Genomic DNA, 19,986 nt, shown 5'->3' with positions numbered 1-19,986 from the left:
CAGCTTTTTAACGCAGTAAATAGCTACGTAATAATTTATAGTCAGAGATCACATCACACTAATATGAAAACTGTATTAACGACCTTTTACAGTGCACAAAAACTCAAACCTGGATTGACAAAGATGCTGCATAGAAAAACCAGAGTTTTGCGTTGGTGACGATCACAGATATATTCGCTACCAATTCACCACTAGGTGGCGCCATTTTAGGTGGAAGTAAAGATTAAGCAAAGGGGGAAATATCCCACCTAGTGAGGGAAGTTTTAGAATCAGGTTATGGCAATAGTGTCTCTGATTCCTGCGATTTCCCAGGAAGTAGCAGAACGTCAGGCATATATTCTTCAAGTGAGCAAATGATCTTGTTCTTCTGACTCGTAGTACAACTTAGGATTCCCCCTCTCCCTTCCCCGGGCCATCCGCCATAATGGACTACCTAATGGCCTTGTTTCCTGTCTTCTGATATTATGATAATCGGCGCAGGAACATCTTTTTAGGAACCTGTTCCGCGTTCGCAAAGTCGTAATATTAAATGGGCCAAGTCCGCGGCTGCATGTAGTTCGCGTAACATGCTAATATATTTTACTTTCGGCCTCATCAATAAATCTTACGTTTGGGAGGAAAGAATGGTTGGATAGCTTAAAAGAGCCATGTATATATCATTATAACAGTGGCGTAATTAAGAAATTTTCCTTGAACGTCCCCAAATATTATGTTTATCATTTGTTGGCTTACAAATTCACATATTATTAAAAGAGTGCATTGTAAACATATACAAATATACAGAAAACTTCATCCCCCTTCGAAATTGTAAAAGCACCAGTATGTATCTTTGGTCTGATTAATGATGGAATTATAGAAGATGCAATGTTTTTACGTGGCGCCGCTGGTGGCCAAGCCTGGAACTACAGTTTGATTTCGCGTTATGTCTTGAAAAATGTGGCCCTGGCAATTGCAGTCTCATCTCATAATCTGTGACTTTTTCTGTGTCGTCCATATTCTGGTTCAAGTGTTGTGTGTAGTTGAATTGTAAATATGTACTTGTTAAAACCTTAAGCTTTTATCACCAGCCTGCATAATATATTGTTTTGAATTTCATATAAATTTGTAAGTCGTGGGACTAGTATCATATATCGAAAAATATTTTTCGTCTTACGTTGGTAAGTGCTTTCTGTGCAAATGAACTCAGAGGTGACATAAATTACACAAGGACGGTCTTGAATTGAGAATAAATCATATATTCAACAAAATGAGTTCTCTCGGCCATCACAAGTTTCATGTAAGCAAGTACAGAACGTGGTGAAAATAACTTATAATTATTTAAAAGAAACAAGATGAGTGATGCTGGTTGTAAGTATCTATTTCATGCCATTTTAGCGTATTGATAATTTTAGATTTGTTTTTGTTACCCATTTTCTCTTTCCCCATATTTTTATGAACCAGTGATTCGCTGTTGAAAATGTGTTACTTTCCTTTCTCTCGATGAAACAAAGAACGTTTGAATAAATATCGCCAGTGTGTCGTTGTCTCTAAATTATATCCTTTGTAATTTTGTTCATTTACGATTGATGATGATTATAACTGATGACTGGATGAAAACTTAAGAAATATGGCCAGTATGGAGCTTTCAGAGGTGAACGTTTTCCATTTTCTTCAACGTATGAAGTGTTCGATATTACTTCTATTCCCCTGTGTTTCGCCTGATTACGTTTTACCTCATCAAGTATGTGGTTCAAATCACCTATGAATATATATACCTGTAAGTTACCGTGTATGGTATTTCCCCCACCCCCTTGTTAGAACATGCCTGAAAGTATATTCAACACCTTCGATGTTAGATTGCGTATAATTAGACCTTTTGAAACTGAGAGAAATGGCTCCAGTACACAGATACAAGCCATTTGTTCGTATCTAGAAGAGGAAGAGAGGATGATAGCCAAGGGCATTATATCCAAGCTTTACGCAGGAGCAAAAAAAAATGATACCTTTTTCCATCCAAAGATGGCTCTGTAGTATTTCATCACTTCTGCCTTGCATTTCAAAACACCACGTTGGCTACAGGATGTCGAATTGGCCACGGTATGTATCTCACTTGAGGCACTTTCATATTTACCTCTTTTTTACCAAGCCTTTTCTGTCGGACACACGTGTAAAAAAGCAGCACGTGATTAATGGTATGGAGAAGTAATAATCTCCCTTGTTACGGGCTGACGTCATACCTGTTCGCTGAATGTCTCAATTTTACCTAAATTCTTCTGCACACACGCCTGTTTAAGAGTCAGTTCCTGCTGTTGTCCTGTGATTTCTTTCACAGAGAAATGTCGTGGAATGATGTCATCTCAAACCTTTCTAAATATCTCCAAAATTACTGTTCGATGTGTGCCAATTAACGATACCTTTATTGGGGCGGGACGAGACCGAGAACGATATACAGACCTCTTAAAATCGAGAGGAGAACGAGAACTTGTGTAAGAGACTCGATGTCATTCGAGACTTTGGTGTATTGATAAATGTACATATCCAAATTCGCTTCACTATCCGGCTTTTTTAAACATACGAAGCGGATATCTACCTGATTATTTTTGGAAAGGTATTTTGTTTATAATTGCAAAGTTCATCTATTGGAAATTTTAGGCCTTTGGTGCGTGGTTGCGTACATTTATGATTAAAATGCAATTTCTCGATTGATTGCCACGTAGTCTACCTATATGACGTTACTACTTTATGCACAGTAAGGCTAATTGGGACTGTATCTACAGTTTAAAGTGGTATCCGAACCACTATGAGCCTCCACCAGGAATCGAACCCGGTACCCCATGATTACACTGCGCAATCGGGAGGCCCACTATAAAGAAGAACTCTGGAAGTTTTACTCACATGACTCGCATTATAAAGATTCAACATGGGAACCACGCATAACGCGGAAAAGGTCCTAAATCAAGTACTTGCTATGCACGAGACAACAAGTCTTTGTCAACGGCTTCGAACATAGGCGCCGACTCCATGAGGCTTAGGGGCTCGAGAAAATGTTAACGATGTGGAGACAGAGCCCCACAAATATTTTGGTTAAGAGGATCTAATATATTATTTTGCTTTTCTTGTAAAGTTTACTCTGAATTGTGTCACATGAACTTAACTTTAAATGCACATTTGAAATGTTCTAGACTAGACCGTCACCTTTGGGGGGCTGAGACCGCTAAACCATCAACTTTGGGGGGGGCTATGACCAGAGACAGCAAAACACATGACTTATTACTATATACTAAGTATGTAATTATATTGTTAAAATGTTTTACTAAAAGAATTTCAAAAGACTATGTGCATGAACTAGGGTAGTGGATGGGACGTTCGGGCTACAAATGGCTCTCACATGACATTCAGAACGAGATCATTGATATATTAGGGAGATCTGTTTTGCGCTCCGTGGTAGCAGGATATTAAAAGTTGGGAATATTTTGCTATTATGGTTGACGAAACTCGTGACATATCCATCCGTGAACAATTGACATTTTGCATTCGAACTGTAAATGAAAATTTTGATATTTTTGAGGAATTCATTGGCTTTTACGAGATTCCGAACATTGAGGCCAAAACTTAAAAAAGGGAGAGAGTGGGTCATTCATTAATTTATTTCAGTGATCATAGCCCCCCCCCCCAATAATTTTGACAAGTCGGCGCCCCTGGCTTCGAAGGCACTAACAATTCGCATTTTGTAACTCTGGCAAATCTTTCTGAAGGGTGAAACATATGCATCACTACCGAAACGCATGCGGAAATATCTTTGCACCATTGTGATTGAATCAGTTCTCGATAGCTCCAATACACAATACGCCTTCTACTGATAATTGGCCATTTTGCGACACTGGCGAAACTGGTGGAGCATCGGGTAAGCAGAATATGCCCACTCAGTGGGAATAAAACTTCCAGAGTTTTTTCTTTATATTGAAGCCTTGTCTGATTTTCTATCATGAATAGTAACGTCATACTTACTGTGTAAAGTTGAACCATTCATTTTTAATTACCCTGTATTATTGTAATATATATATATATATATATATATATATATATATATATATATATATATAATATACACACTATGAGAATGGGGCCTCCCCGATGGCGTAGAAGTAGCATCGTCGCCTTGTATTCAAGGGGTCCCGGTGTCAATACCGGGTGGAAGCACAGAGAGGTTCGAATCCCACTTTAAACTGTAGGTCCAGTCCCGATTAGCCTTAGTGTCCATAAAGTTGACTTAAAACACCAACTCAATCGATACATATGAGGATGAGTAATGATGAAATTAATGAAGGAATACTCACGAAGAACACCCATGGAAGCGCCGATCGATTTGTACGCATCCAATGATGTTCCTCTCGATCGAAGAATTTTTACTATTTAAAATGTTAAGTCATATACATTGTTTACAGTCACACACACTTGTGGCGTGGAACTTGCTTCTGATTGGTTATGCTGCACGAGATTGTAATAAAATAAAGACCGATGATTCTATGTTGAAAATATGCCATGGAATTGTTGGTATATAACAACAAGACATAAAGTCAAGAGATGAAACACTAAATTCTGTTGTGTGAGAATTAAAGGCACTTCTTATAGAAATTTGAACTTGCATTGTATTATAACAGGAATATGAATACGAGACCGAACGCCGCCGACAAAACGTACACTTGACCGGCTACCTGCGAAGGGTCTTCTAACGAGTCTAAAAATATTTGCGATGCGACAAAACGTACCACTTGATGGTTTTGTTGATTTCCATCACACTTTATCCACGCTTTGGACTGGCAAAATTACTATATAATGCATATATAGCTATTTTGGCGTGTTTAAAATCAGCTGTGGTTAAGCTGTCGTCCACATTTTTTCTTTTGTTTTATCTTTTCGTCTTTTTTTCGGTTTTCGTTTTAGTTATGTCAGTTCTAACCTAACCTTACCTAACCTAACCTACCCTACACTAACTTTTGTCGTGTAGGTTGCCTAGAGTATCGTTCTAAATCTTGGTAATTGGCATGTCTTCCTCTCAAACCCTTTTCTTCGCCTCTTGCATACGCTTCTTCACATCTAACTGAGCATCATTCGGGACTCCACAAATTTGATCACTCGACGGCCCACTAACCACTTTATTCTCTTTTGAAGTGGTACGTTTTGTCGCGGAGTAAATATCTTGAAGGTAGGTGTTTATCTGAGCCGTACGTTTCGTCGCGAAAACCCAAGTGGTACGTTTTGTCGCTGGTACATGCTGTCGGGACACCCAGGAATATACTATCGAAGTGGGCCCAGGCACTTTCTGCCCCCCCCCCCCCCCATTCATATGGACACATTTTATGTATATTTACGTCTATAAAGTATTGTTTATACCGATCTTCTCCTCCCCAAAATATCTTAAGTTGGCGCCTCTGTTTCAGACCGAAGCGACACGCGACACATGTTGCTTGGGAATGAGCCAATCGACAGCAACATTTCATGGCGTGGCCATATAACAGACTCCACAAGCCTGCGTTCGATTGGTGAATTCCTCAAGCAACACGTGTTCCGTGTCGCTTCGGTGTGAAATCTCTCTAAGGTTTTTCCACTTTCCATCATGCTGTAGCACTCTGGCCGTAGCAGAAATGTCATGTAAAGCTGGTCTAAACAAGCAGAGAAGATGATCAGGATGTGGCAACACTTTCAGTTGCTACCTATGGTTTCGGCGGGAAAGGGATGGGGTGGGAACGTCCAGGGGTGCCCCACAAGGGGGGATTATGGCGCTGGTTGCGCCATCAAGATTTTGGGGGGGATTATTCCCTTCAAATAATATAAAATACGACATTTATATATTTTTCCAAAATATGTAAAGATTTTACACCTGAAATGCACCATATTTAATGCATTAGATGAAGGGGACGAAGGAGATATCCAACTTTTACATTGACATGTGGATTCTGGGGAGGGATTCTGAATTAAATTTGGGGGGACAGTATCCAACTGTACGTCTTAGATTATGGCGGGTATTTGAGTTAGAGGGCGGATTGAGCATTAAATTGAGGGGGTGTCCAATTCATTCTTGTGTATCGCTATTGTCTTAGACTGTTGCGAAAATTCTGGTGTGGAGACTGAGAATTATTTTTTTTTGGAGGAGGCAATATCCACTCTTCAATATCAACAGTAAGTCTAAAATTAATTTAGTATTACATTTAAAGGAGGAGATAGAAAGCTATTGATGATGTGTTAAATCTTAGATTGTCAAGGGATTTCTGTCGAGGAGAGAGAGTTCGAACATTAAATTTTGAAGGCTGTATTCAGCGCTATGGTATCCACACGTTTCGACACCGAACGTGCCAAAGGAGAAGCTAGAAAACACTAGAAAGTATTGACATCCTATTAAATTAATATTCTTGAAAGCCCGCAAAGAAATGGATGTAAAAAAATTTCTTGCTCGCTTCGCTCGCAATGTTGTGTTGCTGGGATGCGTGTTTGGCACTTTAAATGTAAAGTTTTTATACTATAGCTGCATTACAAGACAAGCGATATTCTCGATTATCAACAACGATTTTAGGGGTGGTCTTGAATGATGGGCCCCCTGTTTAGGGAGGATGGGCAGATCAAGTATAGTGTTCGGTAAAGCTAAGAAAAAAGTTAATTTGGGTAGACACGCTGTCGTAATTTAATGCTTTGTGCGGATTACGATATGGTTTGAGGGCGCAAATGATGTGATTTGGGGGGTGATGCATGACATGATTTTGGAGGGGACGCATGGCATGACTTTTGGAGAGATGCGCCATTGGCCTTGGGGGGAGGATGGGCACCCCTGGGAACGTCAAATCTTGTCACGGAGAATAGCTGCATGTTCTGATGTATTTGTGGATCAAGGACTAGCACAGCAACGGGCAACCATAAATCCCCCCCTCCTCGCAAAAAAAAACCGTTCACAACTTCGCGTAACGTATGCATTTCCCTCGATCACTGCCCGCAATGACGTCATAATTCACATGTTCCGCAATTCTTCGCCAGGTGGAGCGCAACGCGAGCCAAATCCGTACCGAAGGGGGCGGGGCGATGCAGGACTCTTTTTGTGTCCGATTTCGGTGAACGTTTATCGCCGGATAACACCACAACAAGGACCGCAGTCCGACCCCACCCATCGGTGCAACGAGGTAATAGCAGGTTATTAAACCCTGATTACTGGCTTTGGTGGCTTTCACTGGACTGTCCTGTGCAAACACAAGCTGCGTTGAATCATGCCCTTTATCAAAACCACCATTTTTATCCCCGTGAGGGTGTGCTTTCAAAATTGGGTCTCGAATCTTTCTTTGCACGTTCTATCGTGAACAAGTTCGTTTTAGTGTGAAGGGTTGCAGTTATGTCCTAGACTGAGGACTTTCTGATTTGGGGGGTGCAAGGATTACTTGCACAACCATGATTGGCGTAGTAGCAGTGCAGTGGCGTCATCACAGATTATTGGGGGGTTCAATAATCAGGTCAACTCTGTTTCGGTGGTAATGACAGACAAGATTATCTCATTCTTTCTTTCCATTCATTTATCTTTTTTTCTTTCTTTCTTATTTTATCCACTTCCGTCTGCAGCTCCCTTTCCTCTTATCTTATTCGTATACAGGGTGGACCATTTAAGTTGATATCTCGAAATATCTAACAAACGGAGCGTTTTAGATAGAAATGTTTCAAATAAAACTTCATTGACTTTAAAGGGAAAGAGAATGCAATGCCATTATGTATATTTTAGTAAGCGGCCATTGAAGGTCATTCGAAGATCACTCAATTTTCATTTAATATAAACCTATTTTTGCTTAATATTTGTATTCCTCTTACCAAAATAAACAACTTTTGTATACCCAACATGGAAAGAAACAGTAGGCGAATTGTCCACCACAATTTTCATTCGGTCTGAATTACACAATGTGTTGATAATTAATTGAAATAAAGACGTCAATAAGCAGAGAACAATGCCTGCTTCGAACCAACATAGTTTCATTCCTTAAAACAAGACAGGATGTAGAATAAAAAAAGTAATTAAAATAGCGGTCGACAATTTGCCTACCATTATCTTTGCCGTTGACTGTACAAACCATTCTTCCATTCAGCGCGTAGTGCCACAGATATTTGACAAGTAAAAAGTGATAACAGAAATTCATACAATTTCATAAGCATTGAAATGTTTATTATTTATTTGTTTTGTTTTTTATTATTATTTGAGCATGCTTTGTTTGTAAGATATTTAGAGTTATCAATTTAAGAGGTGTACTCTCTCTCTCTCTCTCTCTCTCTCTCTCTCTCTCTCTCTCTCTCTCTCTCTCTCTCTCTCTCTCTCTCTCTCTCTCTCTCTCTCTCTCTCTCTGTGTGTGGGTGTGTTAGGGATTTAGGCTCTAATTATTCTTAAAACAGTGATAGAACCTATAGGCTACTGTAACTGACAACCTAAGAAAACTCACCTTGTTCACTTACACTTAATAACTGTCACACTTTTGTGATATTAACTGACAAGGAAGCCTCTGATATGTAAACATTGGTAAAAGATTAAGCTTCTATAAGTTGGACAGTAAAAATAATCAGCTACCGCGACCAATTTCGCTCATTTTCCTTCAGTATGACATCATATTAGGTTTAAAAATCGCCGATTTGTGCCCTAAAGTTAAAATAACCACATATTTAAAGAGGAAATACCGTTCTTCCTTTTAACAAACAAAAAGAACAAAACAATGCTGTTCTGTGACGTCAACCTTTAGAACCAATTTTACCTCAGAAAAGTTTAGGACAAATCCTGCTACTAATGTTAATTATTAATACAAACGAACAGTACACGGTGTATTCACTTTTAGAAACAAAATTACAATGTTTGCAGGATGTTTCAAAATGTAGCCATACGTTTCACTAACATTTACTTAAAACCCGAGGTAAGAAAGGAAATTCCAGTTTCAAAAGGTTAGTCTTGCGTAACACAACTGATCTATTATACCTGAGAATTTGACGTTGTGGGTGCATGGTTTTCCGTAGCTTAAACGCAGTGGCGCAACCACGAGTTTTTGTCTGGGGGGGCAAGTACCAGGATAAACTTACCAACAATAATAATAATGGCATTGTTATTATTATTAGCCTATTACTAGTGGTAGTAGTGTAGTAGTAGTATGAAAAGCGTTATTATCCTCATAAATTACGCAAAGAGGGGGTAGAAGTCGATGCTAAAGCATTTGTTTGGAACAAACGTCAATTTCACATTAGCTAATAATGGAAAACGAGCACACAAATTGTATTTTTGAATGGCAGAAAATGGATGATAAATGCATACATATAACATGTATGACTTTCATTTACATAAAATATGAATATACATATGCACCAAGCTAACATTAATTGTGTACGTATTGAAAGTTTATTCAATATACAACAGATATTATTTAAATACATTACATTACAGAAAACAGTGATAATGCGAGCGAAGCCAGCAAGAAAATTTTTAGAGCCAATTTTTGCAATTTAAAACAATATTGATTTAATAGGGAAGAAATAATTTGACCGGTCGCCATAGCATTCTCTTTTTTACAACTTTTTCATTTAGATCGCTCGGCATCCATGGCCGACTCCAGCCGCCCCTGGATTTTGCGAAACATATTTTAATTAGCATAAAATTTGAAATCGAAGGGGGCAATTGCTCCTCTGTGCACCCCCCCCTGCAGGTGCCCTTGGTCGTCAATGTTTGCCCCCTAGAATTTACTTCCGTCGAAGATTGTGCGGGCAATGACCCCTTGCTCCTCCCTGTAGTTGCGCCACTGCTTAAACGTACCTATAAATATTGAAGGATGTTGAGAGGAAACGAGAGTTTGACTGTGAAAATAGCAGAGTTACATGTAAGTACATATACAAAATTTTGTTGTTTAGTAACATGAAACTTTTATTTTCTGCTTCTAGTTTGTTCTTCTACCTGGTACAGTGGGATCCATGAGTATTACCGTGCAAATTGTAAATGCTTGTTCGGAAAACGCGGGCTCGCGTCATAAGGAGTTCAGAAGCATGGATGCTAAGGGTATTCTGCTGATGGACTTTTTGAAGCGAGGAAGAACAATTTATGCTGACCGTTATTGTCAAACATTGGATAAACTGAAAAACGCAATTCGACATAAGCGACCAGGTCTCCTGTCAGCTGGTGTCATTCTTCTTGACGATAACGCTCGCCCCCACTCAGCAGTGCAAACACAACACAAAATTGAAGAATTGGGGAGGGAACGGCTGCCCCACCCTCCATACAGCTCCGATTTAGCGCAGAGTGATTTCCATCTTTTTCCGGTGTTAAAGTCTGAATTGCAAGGTTACCGTTTCGAAACAGATGAAGAAGTGAAGCGTAATGTGAGAATAGTGCTCAATAGCCAGAGCCCTGATTTTCTTGCAAAGGGTATGGACAAATTGGTGCAACGGTGGGACAAATGCCTCAATCTCTATGGGGATTATGTGGAGAAGTGAGGAAGGATCCTCCTACACATGTATGTATAGTTTTCTAATGTATCTTAAAAATAAAATATTTTACAGCATACGGAAACTTATATATTGAACGACCCACGTATGTCAACACAGCAAATTTTATTTTACATAAAAACATATATTTTCCAGTTTTCCGTATGTAAATACATATTTTGCAAATTTTCATTTTAAATACATAAAATCGCGCATTGACTTCAGCTACCTCGAAATCCTCGAAGGAAAAATGTTAATTCTCCGCACCTGTTTCATATCGAGAGTGTTAGGTTTGTTTTATCTTTGAACACGCTCGCTGGCAGACTTTTGGCGCCTCGTCTACGATCCTATTGGGGGAAAATATTACCCCCACTGAATCTAACGCACAAGTGCTAACGTCTAAATGAACATAAATTTTTGGGAAAAACCAAGGTTTTCAAACTTTGTGACAAATTGCACGTGTTTTGGAAGGTGAAGTAGTGGAAGAGGAAGCTTTGGAAAACTTCAGCGTTAGTGGCATTTCGTGCTTCAAATATGCAAGAATTGTTTCTTGTGACGTGGAGCGATCTTTCTCACAATATAAGATGCTTTTTAGAGATAATCGTCACAGATTTGCAATGGAGAATTTGGAAAAAGCTATGCACTGCAACTCTTCCAAAAAATAGCTCACTAAGAGGTAAGCATTTAGAAACTGATTTCAGGTGTTTAAAATGCATGCAATATTTTGTTTTTGTCACATATTTTCCTGTTTTTATCACATATTTTCCTGTTTTTATCACATATTTTCAACATTTATGACACATAAGAAAATAAATATTTCTGAGTTTTTTAGCACATAAAGTTCCGTTCCCTAGTTATTTACTCTCTTATCATTTTCTCATGCATCTGAAGTTTTGTAGAGAAATGAAGGGGTTGTAGCTCCTTCCAACACCCAGTGGTAAAACAAGGTGGACTTGTAGGTCCTAGGTGGACGGTGGTTTGAATTCCACTTCAGTCTGTAGGTCCAGTCCCGATTAGCCAATAAAAGAATCAAAATTTGACATTTGGGGAGGGGGAAGATATCTCTCTCCAACTGGGAAAGAATTCGGAAATGCTCGGCTATGTCGAAAAATATCCATTTTTTTGTAAAAAGTCAAAAACATGTTAAAAAGTTACACAATAGTACCAACATATCTTGACATTAAAAAGCCCTTTTGAAGTAGCCGAACCTCCTCTTGTAGCCTTCCTCGCTTTTGGAGAGGATTGAAGGTTTGGTTTCTGGGATGAACATTAGGTTTGTATTTTGTTATTTTAGCTACTTATCTTTTATGCTCCTTTTGGGTAACCGCGACTATTAGGATAAGTGGCGATTAGATGAAATTGATGAATGGACACTCGTAAAGAACACCGAGGCGAGGACTCGAACCCAGGACTTCGGTGGCGTTAACGGCCTCGGCCACCGAACCGGCGCTTGGAAATGAGATATTAGCATTGTTCCTCAACGACAAATGACAAATATATAAGTTGCTTTGTTGTGAAATATGAACCTTTGAGCTTGATTTAGTTATTCTGGAGACTTTACGGATCAAGAGGTGGCAAATTTTCAATGACAAGTTCTGTAACCGTCTTAAAATTAGGCAACACACATATCGCCTTACAGGGAATTCAGGATCTACGTGTCCCATTATCAATGCCGGTGAGTGTACATCAAAATCGCAAGTTGCTTAAAGGTCCAGGAATTTTGAATAAGTCCAATTCCGGTCCAGGACAGAAAATCAGCAATCGTAAATGGGTTCTGGATCGTAAGGAACCTTTTTATCTGTAAAGTATTTCAATTCACCTTTTTTCCGGATCAATTTAAATTCGGTCCAGGAACCGTTTTCCTGTTTTAATTTAAATACGGTCCAGGAACAGTTTTTTTAATTAAACAATATGCACAATTTAAATTGTGCGAGATACGTACATGTTTTCAATTTTTAACAAAGTAATACGATCTGGTGCACTACCTGCACTCGGAGAACTAAAAGCATCATATCGATTGATACACCAGAATGCATCGATTGATGCACTAAAGTGTGTTTCATGGCTTTTTCAAGGACTCATATTCATATTTGATGCATTTGGGTGAATTTTTGTATGTCGTGAAAGACACACCAAAGTGCATCATTTGATTCAAGTGAGGATTTCTTTCAGTAGAGATGCACTTCATTGCATCAGTTGATGCGTTTTGATGCACCTTGATGCGTTTTAATGCACCAAAATGCATCTTTTTTGATGATGAACTTAAACGTTTCGTCTGAGTGACATAAACTCTGTAGCTCAGCCCAAACGTTTAAGTGCATCATCCAAAAAGATGCAGGAAGGTGCATCAAGGAACATCAACTGATGCATTGAAGTGCATCTCGACTGAAAGAAATCCTCAGTTGAATCAAATGATGCACTTTGGTGTTTCTTTCACGACATACAAAAATTCACCCAAATGCATCAAATGTGAATCTGATTCTTTGAAGAAGCCATAAAACACACTTTAGTGCATCAATCAATGCATTCTGGTGCATCAATCCACATGTTGCCTTTAGTTTTCTGTGTGGGGGAAGTAAACCTACAAAGGAGATAATTCCCTGACTTCTCATTCTTCTTTTGCTCTGGTAAATCATCAACTGAACGAACAATAGCAAATAGGGTATGAGGTAATCCTTCACTTGAGAAGAAGCGGGTCAAAGAGGGCACAGGGTGTTAATCTACCAGAAGTTGTTCCACCTTTCTTTCTCATATCATGTTCTCAAACACGGTGCTTACACCCAGCGCCACTCTTCCATGTTATCAGATCGAGGATCATGTTTCCGCGAGTCTACACCCTGGATCGGCGCTTACAAAGGTTTCCCGCGTGGCAGGGGTGGGATCAGATCAAACAATGAGTCGATGCGTCTGCCTGGCCGAGGGCACGCGACCCCGGCCATCATCGGTTGAATTGGGGGACCATGGAGGTCATGTTTCAGCAATGGGAGTGGCTGACTGTGTGTCTTTTCATAACAGATTCAACAGTTCGTGATGAACATTTCATTAAGATGGGTTCATTCATAACAGACGCAAGGTATGGCTTTCAGTGAAGGTGATCTCCCCTAATATTTTCATAGGTACGATAGTGTTGCCAACTTTTTTTGTATCAAAATAAGGCAGACTTTGATGAGACGTCAGGTCTACTATGTATAAATAAGAAATATGCATTGTTTAACACCATTTTCTGTCCTGCTACAACATTTTGTGTCACACCATATCAAGTTTGGGGGCTTTTAACACTTGATTAGGTGTTTTCTACACCAATTACCGTGTTACACCACTATTGGTGGCAACTTAGTTATATATTTTTTAGAGTGTTATTCTAAATAATATTTAATTCCGTTAGTTTCCAATATTCCAATCTTTCAAATCTTTATGATCAACATTTTCACCTAACTTGGAAAGATTTTTCTTGAATCAGATTCGTAAAAGTTCTAACACAATACACCATGCAATTAACTATATAATTGGTATGAAGTTAAAAAAAACAGCCGTGAATGGTATTAGTTCATTTTACGGTTGTTCCAAGCGTTTAAACACACTCTTTGATGTAACGATTCGGAATCATACTAAAATGTCTGATGAAGAGAACATGTGTTCTCTCGAAATGTTAGATCAAATGTAACAACCGTGAACTACAAGCAGTGTGCGAATTAACAGGGGGGTACCGGAGACCTTCCCCCCCAACAAAGATTTTTATCCCCGGCAGAAGATATATTTTAAATCCTTGCCAGAAATTTAAAGAAAATGGAATTGACAACATTTAGTATGCCATTTCATAACTATGAAACAACACCACTGAAGAATCATTCAGTAAAATAGTTTGCATCTTAGTTCGCGTATGAAGTTCTATTTTTAAATAGACCAGTGGTTCCTGGTGCGTCGTGGCTGACTTACAAGGTCGCCGCGAACTGTTCCAATATTTTCACTGAAATGATATGATTGTTGCAAATGTTTGCTTATTTAGTATTTTTTACATGTAAATTGTTTCTGAATTTGAAAACTGTGTTTATTTTTTTAACTAAGGCAAGCAACCGAACCACACTAACTGAGCGTTACAAGTGTTGGAAAGCCTGACTAGGGCGCCGCGGAAAAATCGTGAAACACTAAACTCCGTACCATCTAACTGTAGACCAGGCGAACGAGAACAAGTCTCTGCGCAAGTAGTGACGCGTGACGGCTCCACCAATGAACAGTGAGAGAAACGGGATTGTGCAAGCGACACAATCATCCCCTTCAGTCTGAAGGAAAACATTCACCCCGCATCCGTGAACAACGGACCGAGGCGACAAGACATTTGTTCGAAAGGTTGCATTGACTACTGAAAGTTCGCTTCCAAGCGACTCGTGTCGCTTGTCGCCTGTAACTTTGGTGTGAAAAAATCTTCCTCGCAGGAAACTCTTCGAACCGAAGCTCCACGTCTCGCTTGTCGCTTAATTGTTGTTCTGCTTAGGCCGTTTTCTGGATACCGTGTATATAGTCGCGAGGGTTGTTATCCGCGCATGCGCGATGAATGCTTGCTTATAAACTGAAGTGTCCCTGTCGTTCGTTGCTTCAGTGTGATACTTCCGTGTCACTTGTCACGTTGAACAAGCCACAGGAGAGGAGCGACGAGTAACATGTTTCGCTTGGATACGAACCCTCAGTAAACGTAACCTTCCGAACCGAAGTACCACGTGTCTCTTGTCGCTTCCGTGTCGCTCAAATTGGGTCGTTTTCTTAATATCGAGCGTAGAATCGCCTCGATCTGTTGGTACTGCCCGTGAGGTGAATATTTTTATCATAGACGGAAAGGAAGGGAATCCTGTCGCTTGTCACTTTAGTGTAAACCCCCGTGTGGCTTGTCGCCTGTTTCTTCTGTCTGAAAGCTCCCTGCGTGTACGATGGATAAAGAGTGGATGGGAGCTAGAAAAGGAAGGTAGATTTTATACATTATCTAGCTATTGATAATCAACAAACTTTATTTGATATACTCATGTTCTTATGATTAAGGAATGATATTTATTCTCACTATAGCTACAGTGAGCAAAGTGATTACAGGTTTAACCCATTTTCGAGAATAATATTTTGTGTTGTTTCCCAGTTATAACTTTTGTTTGTATAATATCCTGCATTACTTTACGAGGCGAGACACGAGGCGAGACGAGACAGACAAAATTCTCGTCTCGTCTCGTGGGCAACACTATTTGCAACGCTGCGCTTTCACTACTCGATTTTCCTCCTCCTCTACCGATATGCGCGGCCCTGCTCTACAGTTAGCTGGGACAGGGTATAGGGGTGCCGTGAAACGAAAAAGTTTGGGAACCTCTGAAATAGACCATTGTTTATTTGTTTATATTGTTGTCATCTGCAGAGATATTACGAAAAGCACCCAGATTAACGCTTTTACTCTGTCCACTGTTATATAAATGACAAAAAGAAACCGCCGCCATGGTAAGTAGAGTTGATTTCGTCAGCTTTATTCGGTAGAGCTATTATAGATCACATTTCTCGCCGCATTTTCTCACCGAGTTGAACGGGCAATAGATATTCGGTCAGGTTTTCTCAGTGCAATAGTTCTTTTTGTGGATGAGTTTGGGTTTTCTCAGAATGTCAATAGAAACAAATATGATGTTATATCACAAGTACGCCAGTGAGTGGGTATCCCCTCCCTCCCTCCAAAGCAAACAGCTTAATTTGCACACCGACTACAAGATGAATAATTATACAAAGAAAATTTACATTAATAATTATTTGATCGTTATTTCTATTTAATATCATGGATACCTTCCCCCTACAAAAAAATTTAGGGATCCACTAGTATTGCTCGGCAAATTGTCATGACTATTTTCATTAATTGTTCTCTTACTTCCTGTGTGTTTTTAAGCGATGGAGTTTTATGTATGCTGGTGCAGAAGTTGTCAACAACTTGTTTTGAGTTTTCTTTTAATTCTTGAAGCTCTTATTGGGTCAAATAAAGTGCACGAACATGGTGATGGACAATTTGCACGGTAATGTTCAAGGATCCCACTGGACCAACTACTCATATCCGTGAATGCATCTGCTTCAACGACATTGCGAGACCATAGTCTTCTGAGGTTCAAGTCCCGACTTAGGTGTTCCTTCTTAGTCAGATTCAGCTGGTCATCACTCTTTCCCACCAACCTGAAGTGGTGGAAAGACAGCATAAGCGCAGAATACAGATACGGGTACTTTTGCAATGATCGCAGCACGAAGCCCGACTCAAAGCACCGAACTGGAGCACCGCAGAGTGATAAATATTGCCGAGATAGAAACAAACGAAGAAAAAGAGACCGCAGGGCGTTGTCCATCGAACTTTTTTACCTCGTAGTCTTCCACTTGGTGCATGCCGACTGCATGATATGATATGCGCTGTTCTTTTTTGCTATTTATTTGCTTTGGGATCTGTGTACGACTTTCACCGGATGGTTCCACGCGATTTTATCTGCATTGAATTCCGTGAGTTGAATACTTTTATTCTCGATCGACTATCACCTGAGGAAGATTTGGTCAATAATAATTATGCAATTTTAACGACAGACATTTAAAAACCAAACCAGGTAACTGCATCTAAATGTATATCACTGACAAGTAAACGTGAATGCGTTAAAAAAAATAAACATTTCTGGTCTTGCAATTTGACAAATTCGCAAAGCCCTTAGTTTTATGACAAGAACGCTTAAACTGGGTTTGAAGTCGAGGGTATTTTACCAGATGTTGTTAGCATGAAATAGCTACAATGTTTAACCTGTTAAATTGTTTACGAAACAAGATGTGAATCCTACCTATCTTAGAAATTATAAATAAAAAATAAAACTTTATCAAGAATGATAAACTTTATTAATTTCGATGAAGCACTGTCGTCTTTGATAGAAACAGTCGTTGATCCTAGGCAGTAAAAATTATTAAGACCAATCTGGTTGATTTATTTCACCTCTTTTTATTTCTATGCTTTGACGGTGGCGGCACCACTGAACGGTTCTGAGATGCCATTTTCATTTAAAGAACATTAAACCACCATTGACAAAAACAGTTGTTGATCCTCGGCAGTATAAACTATTGAGGTCTATAATGTTGATATCTTCGACTTTTCCAATTTATGTGTTTTGACGGTGGCGGCGCCACTGAACGGACTTTTTATGTAAAGATCATTAAACCACGATTCCCTCTCGTGAAAATGAATGATGTATGTGATTAAAAGGTTACACTTGAACACAATCACACTAATCATCGACGTGACTAGCATTTTCATAACAAGAAAATTCCTAGACGCTCCTAGTAATGCCATTCACAGGAACATGATATTAAAAGTTTCCTTCGACTCTTGGGGATCGGGGCGTTGAGCTACGGATTTCCTTTTGCGGATCAGCTGTGGGTGACTTGTGGTTGAAACATGTGGACTGGCTAAGGTCGCTAGGGGAAGATACCCGGAAAGATATCAGGACCTATATATCCTTTCACTTTCCAAATCGGAAGGCGGTGCAAAATTGAAACGTATGTAACAGCCTTGAATTCTGACCCGCGTTGCACTTCAAGTAAACTACATCACATATCACCATTTCGTCTCCCTTTAGACTTTTGATTTAAATGCATGGTGTTTATTTCACATAATACCACGCCAACAGAAGCATCCGTATTCCCGAGGAATTCATTTTAGGGTTCAGCCAAACTTCGAGACGAGAATTGGATAGACTTGTAAAAGTCGAGACAAGAATAAGACAAGAACTTTCAAGACTTGTCAAAACGAGACGAACCGAGACTTATTGTCCGAGGCTCTAGATCTCGTTCGAGACTTTGGTATGATGTCCGAAAATACTACCGAAACCAAAATCACTTTACTATGCTACTACATTTATTTAATTAACAATTCATATATTTTGTTTATGATAATTGTCAATCTGTAGTGACAGTTGTAAGCTTGTGCTGCATGATTGACTATGTGTTCAGGAGAAAATTACATTTTAAATGTTTATAACATTGAAATCGAGGCATCAAGCACATAAACTTTTTTAAGAAAGGAGTATAGACTAAGGTAAGACTGAATGATGTTACTTCTTTAAATACTGTATATTAGTTATTAAAATGAAAACCGTGTACAGTCCGTTGCTCTTCGTACTGTATATATATATACTATCTAATGTTTTCTGCACTCTTCACATCTAAATCGAAAATGCTAATCCGGAACGTTACATCAAAATGCTTCCGTGTATTGTCCGCTATCAAAAAATGCTATAAATTTTTTTGGAAGCATTTATGTAGCATTAAGCTAGCAACACTGTTAAAGGAAATATTTCCGTTTCCAGTGGGCCTTTATAGGGGTGTGCGGGATCCCGAAAAGTCGAGACCGGCCGGGATCGGGAAAAAAATTCCCGTCCCGATCCCGACTTCAGGAAATGACTTCTCGCCTTTTCGGGATCCCGAAATGGTCGTTTTAAAAAGTCGTTAATTCTCGACGTTTTCTGCATTGTAAGTTTCTGGAACTTATCGGAAATTGTTAATTTTATATTCCAGAAATGCAAAAACAATCAAAGTGAAAATGACGTGTAGAATTCGAGATTTCCAGAGCTTCGGGAAATTTTGAACATTTCCGTCCCGATCCCGTCCCGACCAAAAAACGCCTGTCCCGCACACCCCCTAAGCCTTAGTCACGTTTGAGGCCCAGCAGAGACCTCTGCCGTCCAATACACAAAACTGCAGCCGGGAGATAATGCAAAGGTAATGTACCGTACAGCAAACGTTGCGAATTCCCGCAACAGCGTGCAGCGGTCAACTCGGAAAACAGCAAAAGGCAATATTTCATTCCCAATCGCTTCCCGAGCCACGCGCCTCTTAAAGATATTGCACACGGGACGAATAATTCTTATGAAAGGGGAGGGAGGGTTTTGCCTCCAGGTGCAAGTCTGCGCTCGGAAAAAAAGCGGGAGAACGGACCGCCAATATTTCATAACCGGAGTCGAGAACAAAGCTCCACGCCCCCCCTGTCTCGTGGGCTCTCTTGGAATGACGTAAGACGTTGTTCGCAGGCACTAATCTATCCAGTTAACATGTGGTCGTGGCCCGGATATGTTTCGGCGGGAAAGGGGGCGCTACATTCAGAAACGATCGAAGGTCTTGTCGGTTTGTAATGCCATCCTCAAGTTTGTGAGTAGTGGATGTGTGGAGTAGAGTGAAAGGCAATGTCGTTTGATTGATTGATTTGGTTTATTTTACTCCACTTTTCCTCCACTTTTCGATAATCGCAAAGATGAGAGGATAAGTAATGATTTGAGGAAATTGATGAAGGTGCATTCACAAAGAACACCCATGCTCAGGCAGGGATTCGAACCTTGGTCACTTGGCGCCGTGGTAACCACTCTGCCACGGAGGTCGGCAAAGAGGCTTTCAGACCGAAGCTACAAGCGAGACGCGACAGGGAGGTGGGTTCACACTGAAGTGACAAGTGACACTAGCTCATTTAGTATATACGCAAGCATTCATGTACAAACAGCGGAT

Source organism: Lepisma saccharinum, chromosome 30, assembly GCF_977018435.1.
Source record: "Lepisma saccharinum chromosome 30, izLepSacc3.1, whole genome shotgun sequence".
Classification (NCBI taxonomy): Eukaryota; Metazoa; Arthropoda; class Insecta; order Zygentoma; family Lepismatidae; genus Lepisma; species Lepisma saccharinum.
This window is presented reverse-complemented; position numbering follows the sequence as displayed.